We start from the raw sequence: 17,866 nt of genomic DNA on the forward strand, positions 1-17,866 counted from the left end.
TTATTATTTCTTTACCCGAGCACTCATTGGTGCCGTTCTCGGCAATAATTTACCGCGACTCGGCAAAAAATTTTAAGTGTGAGCTTTTCCAACTATAAAATTCCTAAAATCATAGTTTGGGGAAGTAATGATGATTGTCCGCGAAAAAACGCAAGTCATTCTCTCAACAAAAATAAATAAAATAAAAGTGATAAATAATTAAAGAAATCGGGTGGCCGGTTTTCTGCGCAGTCCTATGCAAAAACCTGCCGAAGTGAACCACTGCCGAAGACATTACCTACACAAATTTGGATTTAAAATTAATTTTTTGTTTAGCGATTCAGTTTGCATCTACGTATGGACGTGTCGCTGCATAATTATGTTTTTGCATTTATGAGTACCTATGCTTCATTACGGTTCAGTTTTTTTTGTAAGATTTGGACCTCTGCGACTATTGTTTTGATGATTTTGTCTTGTGGTGTAAGTTCCATATACAACACTGGATAAATTTAACAGTGTTTGAAAAACTTCAATGAATGAATCTAGTGATATGATTACGAAGAACATAATTTCGAAACCCATGTTACCAAAAAAAAAACATGCAGATCTTTATTTCAATTTTCATTTACATCGCAAAACTTAGTTTCATATTAGTGAATAACTTTAAAATTCTCAGAAAAACATTTAAAACTGTTGAGAAGAGTATATGAATGAAGAAAAAAAAAGAAATAAAAAGAAATGACGATCAGACCAAAATTTACTTCTTACGAATCCGAAGGAATCGAAGGTAAATACTTCTTTATTCTGTACGATGCTTCTTAAACAGTTCGTCCAAATTATTTATTATTATATTTATTTTAATAATTTTAGCTCCTGATGTAGGAACGAAAAATGTGGCATATGAACAAGTTTGTAACTGAAATAGAAAAAAAAAATTTGAAATGAGAGGTTGGTTAAAAATATATAAAAATATAGAAAATTATAGAAAAAGTCGAAATTATAACAGAAGCAAATCCGGGAACATTCAGCTAGTTGCTAATAAAAGCCCGCTGCGGTAGGGGCGACGTAGTCTTGACCATTCTACAGCTATTTAAATTTCACTTTTTTAAGGAACAGTAATGGATGAAATTCGTAATTGGTTGATTATTTCGTCCTGTAAACACTTTGTTATAAAAAAATTCTTAATCCAAATCTATATTTATTTATTATTTTTTTAGTTTTACTTTTAAATCGCACAAAATGAATAATGAATTGCGTTTTCTCGCTGACATGATTGTGATTTTTACCTAGTTTGATTTTCATAATTTGTAGTTAAACTGGTAGGTTCAAAACCCACGAGTTTCCCCTGTGAGTATGAGTATGTAAGGAGATTAGCTGTTCTATTAAAAAAATAAATGTTTTGCTTTATTGACATGAAGTTTTTTGACAAATTATCGATACACATAAACACATCGTCTGAATCCATGCAAAACAAGCAAAAAGATAACAAAAATTGATAAATAGGTAGGGGTAAAGGAGGGTAAGGGTTCAATGGTGCTTCTGTCAAAATGTAATTATTATATACCACGTCATGTGATTTGTAACGCCTACCTAGGTGGGTAGCGTTCATTAGCCTTACAATGATTTAACCCTTAAATGCGCACGACGTTAAAAAATCATCTAAAATCATAAAATCTTTGTTTAACAGGTTAACTGCTCTAAAACTAACCAATATGCATAAAAAAATTGAAAGATTTACTTTTTAATGTGCAAATATTACCATGTTGTTTCTAAACAACACTGTGACTTTATCGCAGAATAAAGTCGAAACAATTACTCATGTTAACAGTAACTTTAAAATTGACCTTTTGTTAGTATAATTACTGATAATTCAGACATTTCCACTAACCACTAACCTTATTTTAAAATTTATTTACAAAGACAGTCAGCACCAGTCGGGAATCTCGCCATGTTTTTTTTTGTTTCCGAGGTTTGGGCAGCGAAAATAAAAACAAAACATTCAAATACAGTACTTCCAGCTGTTAAGTTTTCTTCGTTAGAGTCAAGAAGCTGTTCTAATGAATTATATTTCTAAAAAATACTAAAATACGTATATTTTAAAACGTTTTTAGTAGTGTTGTTTTAAAACAACATTGCGCATTTAAGGGTTACAAATTTTGTGACAAGCTTTTTTTCTAATTAAAAGAAAAATCCCGAAAATACCGGTTTTTTCGCCTCTCCAATACCGGTATTTCGGTATTGGAAAAAATATCGGTTTTACCGGTTTTTGTTTTACCGGTAAACCACCCTAATTTTTACACATTGCTTGCAGTAACAGCTTATCTCGCATAAACGGAGCTAATTTGGCTATTTCGAAAGCACTGACAGCCTTTTGACGTATAATTGAGCCAGAGAAAAACGACTTCAAGCGAAATGTATGAGAATGACGTTCGTGACAGGGATGTGGTATCGAAGGTCATTGAAGTATCGCGATACCAAAGTATAGATACTTTCGTCAGTATCGCCCATCTCTAATGCATATGAAATTGCAAATAGGTTTAGTTTCTATGCGGGGTTATGTTTTTACAGGAGTTGTTAAATACATAGCGTGTTGGAATTGCATTTTCTTAGTTTAAATCTACCGTTTTGTGGAAAAAAGCTAAATTTTTAAAGTATCCCGCTACGTAAACTTGTGATAATTCACTTCAAATTGAATCTTGATAGGTTAAAATGCTGCCTACAAATCATCATCATCGGAGATGTCACAAAGCGTATCACAGAAAGCAGATACAGTTTCATCTACAGAGGTACAACTCAGTCGTTGTGCCTAGTTGATTGCTGCTTAACAAGTTAGTATCACATCTCTTAGAGTCGAGTTCCGTGTAGGGTTTGCAATATTCCCGGGAATCGATTTCCCGGGAAACTGGAATGGAATATCTCATTTCCCGGAAATTCCCGGGAACCGGGAATGGAGAATTAATTTCATAGCAGAAATTAAATTTCAAATAAAGTTTATTAATAAAAGGTATCCAAAAATCGTTTACAACTTCATTATCAATGATCAATTAAAAAATAAAACTTATTCAAATTCTCATCGATTTTTGTTGCAAATGTTTGCAGAAGAGTGGCTTTCAAGGTTTTCAAGTCGTCAAACAATCGCTTCAGATCCGCTAAAATTTCCTTTAACCCTTAATAATGAATTTCCTTCTGTAAAACTCTACTTAAGTCCGCTGAATCACCGCTAGTGTTCGATTTCTATACAACTTCTAAATCACCGATTCCAGCTCTTGCTACATTTCAATACAACCTGGAGTGTCGATTGTCCAATACTTTCAGTTTGTTGGAGAGTTAGCTGATTGTTAAGCAGGCCTTAAACGAGGCAAATATTTGCTATTTGATACTGAATTTTTCTAACCAAAATATTTCTTTGGGCTAGCGTATGCTATACTATCACACTATAACGAATATTTGCTTAAAACTTTGTTTGCTTAAACGGTAGCATAGCCTTTTTGCTCATTTTTTATCAAATATATTTGCTATCCCATTACACGATGTGAATTATTTTAAATAAACTGCCGCAAATCTAGTTTTTGTTGACAGAAAAATATCTCAAACCCTTTTGGAATTGGTATCACCATTTATTAGAGAGCAGGATTCCGCATAAGAATTTTGATTGTTTAACTAGAATGTTATTTGGCCACTTGGCGGTTTTTTTGTAAAAGATCGAGACAGACCGAAAGGAAATGATAGAATACTAAATAATCACTCCAATACGACCCTAAATAAGTCAGTTCTAGAGTATTGGAATGCCTACGTAATCAACCTGCGAAGATGAGTTTTGATGTGAGATTGCGGCCACGACCCAAATTACACTGACTGAGTTTTATTAAATTATTTATTTCTGATCGCATTGATTTACGGATTTTAAATTTTTCCATCAACCAGCAGGTTTCGAAAATTTGCATCAATGAAGAAAAAAAAATCGAGCAACCATTCGCTCAGTAGTGAACTTACTGGCATAGAACGACATTGGACGTTTTTCGTTTACTGAAATTGACAATTTTTCGTTCACTGAACAAGACAACAAATATTTTTGTCGAATAATTGGAGCGAATAATTTGTTAGTACACGGACAGCAAATATTGGCCGTCATTTCAAGCAAACATTTGCTTCGTATAGTGCCCATTTTAAAGCTGCTATATTATTTTACAACATAAATTTCGCTTTACGATACGATATTTAGGTTTATTGCACTATTGTGTGGGAAACTATATTAATTATTGCGGAATTTTTCGAGGGACTCGGGAATTCCGGGAACCCGGGAATCAATATTTCTTTTCCCGGGATCCGGAAGTCCCGCGAAAAGGTAATTCCCGGGAAATCGTTCCCGGGATTGCAAACCCTAGTTCCGTGGCATTCTATGTAACGTTGTTGAGATCGGATCCAGTGAATTGCGTGTCGAGTTTTAAAATAAGAGGTTTGTGATGGATGAATCTCAGCATCATCCAAACCTTCACGAAACTCAATTTGCTTACGTTATTATTGAACATTTGAACATTGATTGACTGCTTTGTCTAGTAGGTTTCCTGGGGTAATACGAGAGCAGAGTATATTCTTGTTGAAGCTGAGAGTTAAAACCAATGTAATGTACTGATCAAAATATAAAAACCCTTATTTACTCGTTGAAACTCGCATCTGATGCTAAAACATTTTAAAAAATGCATGAAACACATTTTTTTAAGTGAGTGTTATAATCTATAAATGTCGTCAATCGAGGCAAAATGCATCCGTGCTGGGGTAAAATGCACCACAACAAAGGGGCAGGAAGCCCCATGCAAATGAGGTAATATGTGGAAACCACGTTTCTGATTGCCTCTAGCACCGATTGTAGCTGTTCAACGGTCCATGACCGCCGATTAGACTCCCGGACAATGCTGGAAACAGTGAAATGCAGGTTTATTCGATGCAATAACATTTTTCGCTGCTGGATAAAAACACCTAAATTAGCTGAGAAAAAAATTAGACCGACAACGAAAACACTTTTATGTATTTATTTACATTTTCGGACTAGTAGTGCTGCCAAATTGCCAGGAAAATATAAATTCAAATGCCACTAGCTGACCCGGCAAACTTCGTCTCGCCTATTTTAGTGTTCAATTTAATAATTTAAACATTTCAAATTCATTGATTTTTTGCGATTTGTTTATATCATGTGAAATGATTGGTTTTATCGGAATGACAACATCCTCGACTTTTGGCTTTTGTACATCACCTCTATTCCGGAATTATATTGAATGCATTTCAGTTATTTTCGTTGTTTTTCAGAAACTGTAAGTGGTCATCTTTGAATTCAAAATGGTGTCCAGGGTCAATGCTTGGCTTCTATACATCATTTCGATTACGGAAATATCCATATGTAGTAGTATTCGGTCGTTTTCGGCTGTTTCCCAGAAGTTGCCATTTTACAATTCAAACTGGTGTCTGAGGTTGATAGAACGATTTGTGGCTTCTGTGCATCATAACAATTCAGTAAATAGGCATATTGGGTGGTATTTGGTCATTTTCCGCTGTTTTTCGGAAACCGAAAGTCGCCATCTTGAATTTCAAAATGGCATTAGGGGACAGTTTTTGGCCTCTGAGCGCAATTCTTGTTAAATAAACACTCATATTGGGTGGTATTTGGTCATTTTCGGCTGTTTTCCAGACACCGGAAGTCGCCATCTTAAAATTCAAAATGTTGTCTCAGGTCGATAGGTCGATTTGTGGCTTCAGTGCATCATAACAATTCCGTAAATACGCATATTGGGTGGTATTTGATCAATTGCCGCTGTTTTTCGGAAACCGGAAGTCGCCATCTTGGATTTCGAAATGGCATTTGGGAACAATTTCTGGCCTCCATGCGGCAATCTGGTTAAAGAAACGCTCATATTGGGTGGTATTTGGTCATTTTCGGCTGTTTTCCAGACACCGGGAGTTGCCATCTTACAATTCAAAATGTTGTCTGAGGTCGATTTGTGGCTTCAGTGCGTCATAACAATTCCGAAAATACCCATATTGGGTGGTATTTGATCATTTGCCGCTGTTTTTCAGAAAACCGGAAGTCGCTATCTTAGATTTCAAAGTGGCATTTGGAGACAATTTCTGGCCTCTGTGCATCATTCTGGTTTAAGAAACACCTATATTAGGTGGTATTTGGTCATTTTCGGCTGTTTTCCAGACACCGGAAATCGCCATCTTACAATTCGAAATGTTGTCTGAGGTCGATTTGTGGCTTCAGTGCATCATAACAATTCCGGAAATACTCATATTCGGAAATACTGTGGTATTTGGTCATTTGCCGCTGTTTTTCAGAAACCGGAAGTCGCCATCTTAGATTTTCAATCAGTATTTGGAGATTTGCCAGAAGAAGGTAGGGTGTCGAAACATTATGGATATTTTTGTTACACCTAAAAACATTCACTTGCCAAATTTGGTTATATTTGCTTGATTGGTTCTCGAGCTGTGCGAAATTCGAGTTTCATTTGTATGGGACCCCTCCCTTATAGAAGTGGGAAGGGTGTCAAACCATCATGGATATATTTGTTACCCCTACAAACATTTACCTTCCAAATTTGGTACATTTAGTTGGTTAGCTCTCGAGATAAGCAGAAATTTGTGTTTCATTTGTATGGAACCCCTCCCTCACAGAAGAGGGAGGGGAGTCAAACCATTATGGATAAAAAAAACATCCACCTACCCTCCCTAAAAACATCCACCTACCAAATTTGGTTCTATTTGCTTGGTTAGTTCTCGAGATGTGGAGAAATTTGTGTTTCATTTGTATGGAACCCCTCCCTTCCAGAAGAGGGATGGGTGTCGAACCAATATGGACATATTTGTTACTCCTAAAAACATTACCATGCCAAATTTGGTTTCATTTGCTTGGTTAGTTTTTGAGATGTGTAGAAATTTGTGTTTCATTTGTATGGGGGCCCTCCCTTCCAGAAGAGGGAGGGTTCTCAAACTATCATGAAAACCTTGCTCGGCCTCTAAAACCCCTACATACAAATTTTCACGTCGATCGGTTCGGTAGTTTCCGAGCCTGTATGGATCAGACAGACAGACAGACTGACAGACCGACAGACAGACAGACCGGACTGCATTTTTATAGGTATAGATTAAAATGTTTCTCTATTTTTAATCAGAGGGGGTGCGTCTTGCCTCAACGGTGCTTATTTCCCCAGGTACCCCTACACCTCAATAGTTCGCTGGCGACAGTTTGCTATCAACAATTTCTGCTCGGAGCCAAGTTACAGTCAGTACAAGAACGTCGTAATCGCAGCCCAGAAGTGCCAATCGTAATTCGTTCGTTTTGGTACGCAATCCTCTAAAGCTTTGCTAATATGCCGACAAAAATCGGTCGGTCGTCGTAGAAGTGGTGTTGAACGTTATTGATCCAATTTGTCGTGCAACGTTCACTGCAATTGGTCCGGAAATGTATATTGAATACGGTGCCACGCCTGATGAGCCTGGATTGACGATGTGAAGTATCAATAGGACCGGAGTCTGGTTACTAAAATAAGGAGAAACTTTAGGCAAATTGAAGGATGAACTATTCAAACATTTCCCTTTCACGAAGACCGAGCCGGATGATTTTGAGACATGATACAAGAGAGCGACGAGATGTGGCATTCGAAGCCTCAAATGGGTGTAAGGGGTGTTGCCCACTGAGTTGAACGCAAGATGACGAAAGCTTTTGCTAGGATCACAAATTCTTAGTCTATCTCTCTATCTCTCTATATATATAAATACTAGTCTATCCAGCCAAGTTAACGCTGTCATCATACGTTGTGTTCACATGTCCGAAGCATCTTTTCCTTTGAGTGCCACAAAAATCACTTCCAACAGTAAGGATGTGTCCTAACAGCGAGCTACAATCTTCGGCACGTCATCGGGTTAATTGAGTGGTTGAAACCCGGACAAGTACAGCTAAAATTTGGGAGGTATTCGGAACAGGCACAATTGATTTAATAAGAACAAATGAACAAAACTCTCCCTTAAGTGAATAAGTCCCAATTGGCCCAGTCTCCTCTCTCGACTCAGCTATCGTCGTCTGGAATGAAAGACTTTCCGACGTACTTCCGCCGTGAGAAATCCTCAATGGGACCGTTGGAAGACGTTGGGTGGGTTCGCCGATTTGGGTATAACATCGATATTCACCCCACAGACAGACAGATGTACTACGAAATTTATTCTCGTGGATCAAAATAACGATCATTCGTTGTTTTGCTTTCGTCTCGATTAGACGCAAATTGTTTATCTCCGTTTGAGTTCGCAAAATAACAATACACGAGTTATCGTACGGGTGTTTTTTTGTCGATTAGTTCTCGTGCTGCGCAATAACAATAGACTGTTATATATCGGCAGAAACATCTGCACACTGGTAGGGGCAGGCTACCCCGCCAGTGATTCGATACGCAGCTGATATATCAGCAAGAATAATTCTCCCGCACCGCTGTTACCCCGCTAGCAGCACGGACCATCATACGATCGAGCGAGTGGAAGTCAACTACAAGTGGCATCTACAAGGTCGCGTGTAGGACACGGCCACTGTGTCTCAACACGAAGCTGGATCGTCATTGTTTGATCTGCGGAGACGCTCGATTAATCCTACTATCAGCCGTGAGGTCGTGACTTAGACGTTCGGTGAAGTATTACCTTTAGAATTTTTACTATTATTATCAATATTATTACTATGTTATAATATTATTATTAATATTATTATTGATATTATTATTGTTATTATTAATACTATTACTATAATTATTATTATTATTATTATTATTATTACTATTGTTATTAGTATTAGTATTACTGTCTTTTTTTTTTATTTGATCCATTGTAGATTGAAAAATTGTTTTTAAAATTTAACATCAACTACTTGAACCCCCCCCCCATATTCGAATATTTATCGTTTGTGTGCGGTAGAGCGTAACGCTCCCGCAAAATGGACGACATGCAGGTGCAACTTTTCCTGGAGGTGGAAACAAACGGGGAAGAAATTGAAATTTCTCCCATCAGCACACCCCTACCTTCCCCTGTGCCCTCCCCTTTGCCAAGTCCTGTACCAAGAGTACCGGAAGTACGGGTAAAAGCTTACCCAGATGCCGCTGGCGGTCCCTACGTTGTTTTTTTCCGGCCCATAAAGAAGCCATTGAATATTATCCAAATTGGCAAAGACCTGGCAAAACATTTTTCGGCCGTAACCGAGATTACGAAGGTGAGGCCGAACAAACTGCGAGTTGTCGTGAGTAGCTTGAAGCAAGCAAACGAAATTGCTGGCTACGAGCTCTTCACGAGAGAGTATCGCGTGTACATCCCTGCCAAGGATGTAGAAATCGACGGTGTGGTTACCGAGGGGAATCTCACTGTCGATGACATTTTGCGTCATGGAGTTGGCTGCTTTAAAAACCCCTTGATGCAAAGTGTAAAGATACTGGATTGCAAGCAATTGCATTCAGTATCCATCGAAGAAGGGAAGAAGAAATTCCTCCCTTCGGATTCCTTCCGAGTAACATTCGCCGGATCCGCGCTGCCGAACTACGTCCGCTTGGACAGGGTTCGTCTACCTGTACGCCTGTTCGTACCGCGGGTCATGCATTGCCAAAACTGTAAGCAGTTAGGTCACACAGCCACCTACTGCTGCAACAAGGCACGCTGTAGCAAGTGCGGAGGCAATCATGCTGAGAACGCTTGCAGTGGGGATACTGAAAAGTGTCTTTATTGCGAGGGAACTCGGCATGACCTTCCGGCATGTCCCGCGTACAAACAGCGCGAGGAAAAAATTAAGCGTTCCCTTAAGGAACGATCAAAGCGCTCTTTTGCAGAAATGCTTAAGAGGGCTGAGCCACCCTCGACAGGAAACATCTTTTCCTTTTTGCCAACCGATGAGGGTACATCTGACGATCCCGTCGAAGGGTGTTCCTATGCCTTGCCAGAGGGATCTAGGAAGAGGAGAATGCTCAACTCTCCTAATCTTTCTCGTAAAGGTCGTAAGATAACCCCTAGCGGAATGACCAATAAGACAACACAAAAAGGAAGCGGTGAAGAAAAACCGAAGCAAGTACCCCCCGGTTTTAATTTCAAATCAAACCAGGAGTACCCACCGCTTCCTGGGGCACCAAAAACCCCTCGGGCACCCATTTCTCGATCAGAAGACATAAAAGAAACAGGGTTCATAAAATTCTCTGATATTGTGGACTGGATATTTAAAACATTCAACATACCAGATCCCCTTCAAAACATTCTTCTTGCCCTTCTCCCAACAGTGAAAACCTTTTTGAAGCAACTCACAGCAACTTGGCCCCTCATTTCAGCTATCGTATCTTTCGATGACTAATTCGTTGAAAGAGGTTAGGAATTTTGTCACTGTGTTACAGTGGAACTGCAGAAGTATCATCCCCAAATTTGATTTATTTTCACATTTGATAAACACATACAATTGTGATGCGTTCGCGCTTTGTGAAACCTTTCTCAATTCAAATGACCAACTTAATTTCCACGATTTTAACATCATTCGTCGAGATCGAGACTCACACGGTGGAGGGGTACTTTTAGGGATCAAAAAGTGCTATTCTTTTTTCAGAATTGACCTCCCCTCGATCTCGAATATTGAAGTTGTTGCCATTCAAACGAATATGAATGGAAAAGACCTTTGCCTTGTTTCGTTATATATTCCCCCATCCGCGCGGATTGAACAGAAGCAACTCCTTGATATAGCAGAATTGCTTCCCGCACCTTTTTTGATTTTGGGAGATTTTAACTCTCACTGTTCGCTATGGGGGTTGCTGTACGACGACAACCGATCTTCTTTAATCTGTAACTTGATCGACGACTTCAATATGACAGTTTTGAATACTGGGGAAGCGACACGCGTACCTAATCCTCCGGCACGTGAAAGCGTGCTTGACCTATCCCTCTGCTCGACATCACTAGCGTTAGATTGCCAGTGGAAAGTAATCAACGATCCCCACGGTAGTGATCATCTTCCAATCGTTATATCAATTGCTAATGGTTCAACTCCCCCGAACCCAATCAATATTTCCTACGACCTTACACGTAATATTGATTGGAAGTGTTATGAGTCTATTATAGCGGAATCTATCGAGACTCACGAGGAACTTCCTCCGGAGGAAGAATACGCGTTCTTAGCTGGCTTGATAATCGACGCCGCGACGCAAGCTCAGACGAAACCGATACCCGGGGTAACGATTAGACAACGCCCTCCCAACAAATGGTGGGACAAAGAGTGCTCTGAGCTGTACGCGCGAAGGTCCGCGGCGTATAAGGACTACCGGGAGTACGGCACTGTCAACCTACTACGAAAGTACGAGGCACTGGGCAGGCAGATGAAGAGCTTAGTAAAGGCGAAAAAACGCGGGTACTGGCGGCGGTTCGTAAACGCGTTGTCGAGGGAAACAGCGATGAGCACTCTTTGGGATACCGCCAGGCGCATGCGGAACCGTGACGTTTCGAATGAGAGTGAGGAGTATTCAGATCGCTGGATACTCGATTTTGCCAAAAAGGTCTGTCCGGACTCTGTACCGGAACAGAAAACCTTTCGCGACGCGTTTATAGTAACTACGGAAGAGCCTCCATTTTCGATGTTGGAATTTTCAATGGCTCTCCTGTCGTGCAACAATAAGGCTCCAGGGTTAGATAGAATAAAATTCAACCTGTTGAAGAATCTACCCGACTCTGCAAAAAGACGCTTGTTGGACTTGTTCAACAAGTTTCTTGAGCTAAATATTGTTCCGCATGACTGGAGGGAGGTAAAAGTCATTGCTATTCGGAAACCCGGGAAACCTGCCTCTGATCACAATTCATATAGGCCGATTGCAATGCTCTCTTGCCTCCGGAAATTAATGGAGAAAATGATCCTCTTACGGTTAGACAAATGGGTCGAAACAAACGGTTTACTTTCAGATACTCAATTTGGCTTTCGCCGGGGCAAAGGGACGAACGATTGCCTAGCGTTGCTTTCTACTGAAATTCAACTCGCATTTGCTCGAAAAGAGCAAATGGCTTCTGCGTTCTTGGATATTAAGGGGGCTTTTGACTCTGTCTCTGTAGAAGTTTTAAGCGCGAAACTTCATTCGCAGGGACTTTCACTAAATTTGAATAACTTTTTGCTCAATCTGTTGTCAGAAAAGCATATGTATTTCTCACATGGCGATTCGACAACTTCCCGAATTAGTTACATGGGCCTTCCCCAGGGCTCATGTTTAAGTCCTCTCTTATATAATTTTTACGTCAATGACATCGATGAATGTCTTGCAAATTCATGCACGCTAAGGCAACTTGCAGACGATAGCGTTGTATCCATTACTGGTAGCGAGGCTAGCGATCTGCAAGGACCATTGCAAGATACCTTAGACAATTTGTCTGAATGGGCTCTTAAGCTGGGTATCGAATTCTCTCCGGAGAAAACTGAGTTGGTCGTTTTTTCTAGGAAGCATAACCCAGCTCAGCTGCAGCTCCTACTAACGGGTAAAACGATCTCTCAGGTTTTAGTCGCTAAATATCTCGGGGTCTGGTTCGACTCTAAATGCACCTGGGCTTGTCATATTAGGTATCTGACACGAAAATGCCAACAGAGGATTAATTTTCTTCGTACGATTACCGGAACCTGGTGGGGAGCCCACCCAGGAGACCTTCTAAGGCTTTACCAAACAACGATATTGTCAGTTCTTGAGTACGGCTGTTTCTGCTTCCGCTCCGCCGCGAACACGCACATTATAAAATTAGAGAGAATACAATATCGTTGTTTGCGTATTGCCTTGGGTTGCATGCAGTCGACCCATACGATGAGTCTTGAAGTGTTAGCGGGTATTCTTCCGTTGAAACATCGTTTTTGGAATCTCTCTTACCGGTTGCTAATTCGATGCACAGTTAGGAACCCATTAGTAATTGAAAATTTCGAGAGGTTGGTCGACCTTCAATTTCAATCCAGATTTATGACTTTATATTTTGACTATATGGCTCAAGATATTAATCCTTCTTCATACGATTCCTCCAATGTCGCACTTTTAGATACTTCTAATAATGCTATATTTTTCGACACCACCATGAAACAAGACATTTCTGGTATCCCGGATCAATTGCGACCCCAAGAGATCCCTAAGATTTTTTCGAATAAGTTCAAACATGTTAGTTATGATAAAAGGTTTTACACTGACGGATCTAATCTAGATGAGTCCACTGGCTTCGGTGTTTTCCACGAAAATTTTACCGCCTCCTACAAACTCGATGCTCCTGCTTCCGTGTACGTCGCAGAACTTGCTGCTATTCAGTACTCTCTTGGAATCATCGAAACCCTACCCACAGACCACTACTTCATCTTCACAGACAGTCTCAGTGCCATTGAGGCTCTGCGATCGATGAAGCCTGTGAAGCACACCCCGTATTTCCTGGGGAAAATACGGTGGTTTTTAAGTGCTTTAACAGATAAAAATTACCGGGTTACCTTAGCGTGGGTCCCTTCTCATTGCTCGATTCCGGGTAACGAAAAGGCTGACTCTTTAGCTAAGGTGGGTGCTATTGATGGCGATATTTATGAAAGACCAATTGCTTATGATGAATTTTATAGCATTTTGCGTCAGAGAACACTCAACAGTTGGCAATCATCATGGAACTCAGATGAACTGGGACGGTGGCTACATTCCATTTTTCCTAAGGTATCGACGAAAGCATGGTTCAAGGGGTTGGATGTAGGTCGGGACTTCATTCGCGTGATGTCTAGACTTATGTCCAATCACTACACGTTAAACACGCATCTCTTTCGTATAGGGCTTGTAGACAGTAATCACTGCGTTTGTGGCGATGGCTACCATGACATCGAGCATGTTGTTTGGTCGTGTACCGAATACTGTGGTGTTAGGTCCGAGCTTATAGATTCCCTTCGGGCCCGAGGAAAACAACCGAACGTACCCGTTAGAGACATTCTGGGAAGCGGTGATCTCCAGTACATGACACAGTTATACTGCTTTCTGAAAAACGCTGACATTAAAATTTAAAATTTTCTTTGTCTATTTGTCAGATTAAGGATACAAATATGCTATGCTGAAGACACGGAAACGAAGAGCCCGCAACTATGCTTACACAAATATTTTGAACCCACAACAAACAAGAATACAATTGCTCTACCAGTTGAAAAACAAAGTTCCAAAATAGTTTTAAGTCAAAATTGTATCTCCCCTCCTCTCACCTTAAATCCCCACTAGCTCGTAGTCGGCCGCGAGAATAAAGAAAAGGCCTCCCTCTTTTCCCTGCTAACGTAGAATTAAAACGAATTGTACTTGGCTCAGTAAAACAGAAAATGTATCGTGCCGTGTCAAATAAACTAATTTAAAACTATCAAAATAACGATCAATTCAAATGAGTTACAGTTATGCGCAATATTTCCGCCGCAGCGGTGTTGGAGCTTGTGTGCTTTTTTCTGTTGAACTCAATCGTCAGTTGTTGCGCGCCGGGCTGCCAAAACAGCAGAAAGACTGAAAGTTTATCTTTTGCGGAATATGTTCAGTAGGTGTCGCACAAGCTAGTAGCACCACAATTTCCTTGGAATTTTAGATAAAGTGGTACGTCTGTTTGTCTGTGTTCACCTGTTCTATCTCCTTCAACGATCGCTCCGAGTAGTGGGGCGACGCCGAGTCTTCGGTATCTCTTAATGAAGTACGTAACTTCCGGCAAATACTTCGTACCCTAAGTCTTCTTCATGGCCAGTTTGGAGCGAAAAAAGAGCGGCTTTGGCATCCCCTTCTCGCTGATTGTCGGCCACAGCAGCACCTTCTTGGGAAACTTGGTGTGTGAAATGTACTTCACCCCGGAGCTGGGGGAAGTAAAACACGAAGTGCCCTGCCAGTCATTTCCATCCAGGGTAAGATAGATCTCGCTGTCCATCACCACCGCCACGTCACACAGTGGTCGAAGGAGGTAAAAACCTCAATTTTTCATGTCAATATGTTTGATGTTTTGCATTTTTCCGAAGATTCTCAAAGTGTAAATGACCTTTTCCCAAAGTTTGATGACAATCGGTTGAGATATCAATTTTTAATCGCACTTTGAGTGTTATATCAGGCAATTTCGATGATTTTCATGTTTGAAATCACAATGTTTAGCTCAACTTCAAACACCAGAAACTTCCTCAGTTTTGATCCGATTTTGATTCAACAAGTATCATTTTGAAGGGAAATTTGTGTCTCGAAAATCACTTTCCAAAAATATAACCAATTTCTCAATCGAGGTAAAACATATTGCAGGGAAGCTGAAAAATCATGTATTTGTACTATGGGGGGGATGAGTTGAGCCTTGATTAGTTTTAAAACCAATTAACCGATTATTATTCAGATCGATATGTGGAGGTATTATTATACGGATATTATTTATGAGCGTGAGCAGGGGGGGGGGGTAAATTTGTTTATTTTAAACTCATAAACATCGAATCCAATCACCGTGCATATTTGTATACATAAATTCTTAATAAATTCTGTGAATTTACCTTTTCTGGACCTGGAAGCATTTTTCATTCCTGTACAGAAATAAAATCAGACATCTGCGATTCTGTTATCTACCCAAATCCTATGTCGATTACTATTCTTAATATGTACTAGTTTTACCCTTAAAAAGTTCTCTGGTAACAACACGTTTCGACAGGAGTTTCGTTGGGTTTCTACTCCTAATGGGAACCGAATGAATTGCGTTTCACTGTGCAATTAATTGCAACCTGCAGTTTTACGGCTGCTGCTCTATTCGAAAGTTTACCTTGGCGGTGATAAATTAAAATTTAAATGTTTCTTATTCTTGCAATGGAATATGGTACCGGAAAGAGAGCAGAAAAAGAATCCATTTCCACCCTTGTTCGGCTTCCGCAGGCATTTCATTACAATGAAAGCTTTTCATCAAGGTAAATTTAATCCGACTATTAAAGTACCACTTTGTCTCGTCGGGTGGCGCTGTGCTAGTTTTTTTATTTTTCACACAAAACTACAGCTAAAAAATAAGCGAACCGCATGAAATTTACTTCCATTTTCACGGGTTTCTTTTGTCCGGTGCATAACGGCTGAGGGCCGTACGGCGTGTTTGAATGGTTTAATTCAAACAATTTAACAGCTCCCATCTGGGTTTTACCGGAGAAGATGTGCTAAATTGGCCAGCCCTAACTGCAGCACTACAGGAGAAGAGATATATGACTTTTTCTGCCAGCTACGCTTCCAATCACTTCTAGTGTATAATCTCACTTGGCCAACCACCGCCGAGAAGGTAGGCAGAAACAGGACCGTCTGCTCAGTCAAGCTCTGCCTTACGCCATTATCTCCGGCCGCATACGACTCTACCCGAAAAAGTGCGAGATCCGTCACCGGCCGACTGCATATTTCCGAATGTAAAGAGGATCCGTGCGACAGCCATAAAAGTGAGAAATTATGCAATAAATCCTCAAATCAGCACACTTTGCTGGGTTTCACATTTTTTCACCGGCGCCTGGATCACCTACTTTCCCGTGTGATGGGCAGAACGGCGATGGCGATGAAGTGCGAGACGCCTGCTTTGATAAAATGGTTACCCTTGCCTGATTGATAACATTCTCTTTTTTTTCTTGCCTGTGAATGCGAGACAATGGATTGCGAAGCCACCCGACTTGAGGTTAAATGACAACAAGTGAGAGGTCTGTCAAAGTAATATTAACCTTATTTCTAGTGAGAAATGATGGCCCAAATTATTCGAAAATTGGAATGTTGGCAATTTATTATGCGGATTTGAAATCTTGATCAAGTGAAAAATTTTGATTCAAATGATAAATGTGTAATATGTTTACGGAGCTGCGTAGCCGCAAGGTTACGTTAGTTTGTCAAGCGGATGGTCGTGGTTTCGAATCTTAGTAGAACCAGGCCATCCGATGTCAAAAAAAGGACGTAAGCATGGGTTTATTCTCAGGCTCCCCCACCAGTTACTCTTCCTTTACGCTGAAATCTACAATACCTTTGCGTGACTTCCTCTTAACAAAAAATAAGTCCCTCTTATCAATAAAACTGGCCAGAAGGACGCACGACGAAACTTCTCCAGGGAATTATAATTGGTGCTATTTGGCAAAAGGAACGAGTATCGGTATAGTAGAACAGTAAGCGTGTAAGGAAGAGTACCACATTACACACAAGCACTGATGAACAATAATAGTAATTATGCCACTTCTCAATAGCGGTATTGCTATTAACAGAACTGCGGGATACAGCAAACACCCGGGCATATCTCACAATAGATCCACGATTCTGGTCGCGGTGAGGAAGTCCATACAGGAAAAAAAATGTTTACGTTCAATCGTTTCGTGTTTTTGATTAGATTCAAATAGGTACATGCTAAGACTTCTGGTAACAATTTGTTGATTCTAATCATTGTAAAATCGAGTAAACGAAAATTTGCTAGACGCGTTTATGTTGGTAAAAATATTTCCTTACATGTCGAGGCAACCGTAATGGAGATTTTTTTCACCCGGCTACTCTAGCGTTAAACATTGCGGGTAGAAGCTAAAATCAATTTTTCATTTTTATGATTACATTTTTATTGCATTAAATGATTGCCATAAAACTCCTTCTTCTCGATTAACGTCAGGTTTCTAGCAGCCTGCGTACGGTGACGACGAGGATTGCAACGTACGACTGAGTATTGAACCGCTTTTACAAGTGCGCGCCAACCAGTGCAATATTGAGGGGAACAGCGAGAGCTCTACTACAGTAATATTTTTCATTTCTCAAATGAACATAACCTAAACTGCAATCTGCAAGATAGTTCCCAATCTTGCCTTTTCACCAACAGCCGCAGCCGCACGAAACTGGCTGTATCTTCGGACCGTTGATAACATTCTCGGTTTTCATCC

At 40.1% G+C, this 17,866-nt stretch overlaps 1 protein-coding gene across 1 annotated transcript in view; it reads left to right on the forward strand.

Moving 5' to 3' along the window:
• The window catches only part of LOC129733808 (chitin deacetylase 1), a 44,224-nt gene that overhangs the window by 24,513 nt on the left and 1,845 nt on the right, over positions 1-17,866 (forward strand). The gene's annotated exons all lie outside the window — the stretch shown is intronic.

Source organism: Wyeomyia smithii, chromosome 1 (genome assembly GCF_029784165.1).
Source record: "Wyeomyia smithii strain HCP4-BCI-WySm-NY-G18 chromosome 1, ASM2978416v1, whole genome shotgun sequence".
In the NCBI taxonomy this organism is placed as follows: Eukaryota; Metazoa; Arthropoda; class Insecta; order Diptera; family Culicidae; genus Wyeomyia; species Wyeomyia smithii.